Source organism: Myotis davidii, unplaced genomic scaffold, assembly GCF_000327345.1.
Source record: "Myotis davidii unplaced genomic scaffold, ASM32734v1 scaffold573, whole genome shotgun sequence".
In the NCBI taxonomy this organism is placed as follows: domain Eukaryota; kingdom Metazoa; phylum Chordata; class Mammalia; order Chiroptera; family Vespertilionidae; genus Myotis; species Myotis davidii.
The window spans coordinates 7,580,782-7,583,599 of NW_006285997.1; the positions used below are offsets into that span (position 1 = coordinate 7,580,782).

The 2,818-nt window shown below is 33.5% G+C and overlaps 1 protein-coding gene across 1 annotated transcript in view; it reads right to left on the bottom strand.

Annotated features, from left to right (window-relative positions):
* The window catches only part of LOC102757107 (inactive N-acetylated-alpha-linked acidic dipeptidase-like protein 2), a gene marked incomplete at its 5' end in the record, with an annotated part of 304,189 nt that overhangs the window by 239,277 nt on the left and 62,094 nt on the right, over positions 1–2,818 (bottom strand). The window lies entirely within an intron of this gene.

A 2,818-nucleotide genomic window follows, 5' to 3' on the forward strand; every position in this document is an offset into this window, starting at 1 on the left:
AAAGAGGAGAATAAACTATTAAAATATTACCTCATGCATTAAAAGTTTATATACTGCCATTTCATGAATGTGACTGAGAAAAGATGACTCCCTTTTCTGTGTTTTTTTTTTTCTCTTTTAAAACAAAAGATGATTCAGAATTTCCAGTTATCAAGCCCAGCCAGAGAGTTGTTCTACCAGCCTCTCCCTTTTTTTCTCTATCTCAACAATATTTAAGTAACATTCCTATAATGTCGATACATGGGTAGACTCTAATCCAGTGTGGCAAGTGTCCTTATAAGAAGAGGGAGAGATAGTAGGGATATGTGTGCACAGAGAGAAAGCATGTGAGGACACAGCAAGAAGGTGGCAATCAGCAAGCCAAAAAGAAAGGCCTCAGGAGGAATCAAACCTGTCGGCACCTTGATCTTAAATTTTTAGGCTCCAGAACTGCGAGAAAATAAATTTCTCTTTAAGTCACCCTGTGTTTGGTATTTTGTTAGGGCAGCCCTAGCAAACTAATACTTTCACATAAAGTACATACCAGCCAAACTTTATACGAAGATTCAGAAAAGAATTGTGATTATATTCTAGGTCTTCTGAGTCATCTTAAAGCCACATCACCAAGTAATGATTGCATATCTACTATGAGTGAGACACTGTCTCAGAAGTTATTTGTTGATTTTTCTTCCAGAACACTTGATGTATCATTTCAATTCCTGTTATATATTTGCCAAAACTGTGATCCAGGAAATTTAAGAGCTCGAGCCAAGGTCAGAGATAATAACGGATAATGCCAGGGATCAAAGTAAAGTTTTCGGAACTCAAGTCTGGCGATATTTCCACTAAAGCACACCTTTTCTTTCAATTATACAGCCATCCTTTACAAAGACAAATAGACTGGTGAAAGGGTGATTTTTTTTTTTTAATAAGGCACATCAGATGCTTCTTGCTGTGATCTGCTTCCTGAGAAGACATTCAGATCAATATTGTGTGAATTATATGCCTGTACTAAGACAACAGAATGTGTACATTTTAGAATCAAGATGCATGGTTACGATAACCGAAAAATAGAAATAAATTTTAAAATTCTGAATCTAGCATTTCATAGCACATTCACACTCATTTAAATAGCTATGTTGTATATAAAAAATAAAAAATGAAAGTCAGACACTGTGATAATTTCGTAAACACATTATTTTGACCTGCGGGTTCAAATGTTATGTTATTCTTTCTTCTTGGGATTGTTTTTGCCTATTAATAGTTTTGTTGTTTGGCTCTATTATTAGGCATTGTATTGTTAGGATGCCATTAAACAGGTCTGTAAGATTCCAGTTTTCTTTGTTATGTCTCATAAATAAACTCACCTTCCTTTGTTAATGAAATGACAAGACTACTTTTGTGAGGAATATTCACTGTAATCAGACTGAGTATATTCAAGGCATAATTAAAGCATTCTTTTTGATTTCATGGAACATCTTTACTTGGATTTCAAATTGTTTAACTTTATGTATTCAAAGTTATTTAAATAACTCTACTGAGATTAATAAGAAGCAATGATCTCCTGCTTTTATAAAGAAAAGAAAAAACTTATTCAAAATTTAAACTTGTTGTCAGAGTTCTAGAAATTATCCTCAACTTTTATCATTATGATTCAGGGAGGAGAGAGGCAGGGAAAGATGGAAGGGAGTAAGGGAGGGAAGGAGAGAGGGAGGAAGGAACAGAAGGAGGAAAGAATAAGGAGGGAAGATCTCTTATTTTATTAAGTATGCTTAATATAGATATACTTTTATTGTACTTTAAGCCAATTTATCGTTGTGATCTGTGGGGTTATTCTGTTTTCACAAATGAAGTGGTCATGGCATAAAATGACTAATTAGTAGCTTATTTTATTTACCGATGCATTTTTTAAAGCAATTCTGTCCACCTTGCTTCTTTTTTTAAAACAATAGCTTTTTATTTATTTTCTTAGAGATAAAGGAAGGAAGATGGAGAGAGAGGAAGAGAGATAAACATTGATGTGAGAGAGAAACATTGATTGGGAGACCCCCATAGGCACCCAATCAGGAATTGAACTGGTAACTTTGGTATGTGCCCTGATCTGAAATCAAACCTGCCACCTTTTGGTAAATGGGATGATGCTCCAACCAACTGAATCACACCAGCCAGGGCTTCATAGCAGATTTTAGACTAAAAAAATGTATCCTTATAATTTATTTTTCTGTGCTTTCCCCATTAAATCATGCTGCTTTGAAATAATGAAATAGTGTGATTTTGCACATTTTTTCTATTTTTTTTTAATTCATATTATTCAACAACCTTTGCAATGTTTGGTGCATGAAAGAAACCTAACCTTTAAGAAAAATATTTAAAAATATGATGCTATTTTTCCAACTGTAGCTTTAAAATATTGAGAGCACTGTATTTTATATCTCTGCTCCTTAGCTTTTCTATGCATGGAGGATCCACTTATGTAGTATGGATCCATTATTTTATGCTCTAGGTTGAGAACATAATGATAGAGTGGGAACAAAAAGTATAAATCTAAATCCTCTCATTTTGAGGTAGAGGGTTTTGAGGTTGGGATTAAAAAAGAAAAAAACACACACACAGTGGTCTGGGCTCTGTTCCTCTGTCAAGATGTTTCATGAATTGTAAACATTACAGGTTATTCATCTTTAACAATTTCTCTAATATGATTTCATCACTTTTTAGCAAATATTGGGAGGAGTATATATAATTTCTATTAGTAAATATATTGCTAATATTATCAAGTGGTTGCATTTGTCTTTCAATCTGTAGATGTTCTGTTGCTTTTAAACCAAACACATCATGTTTG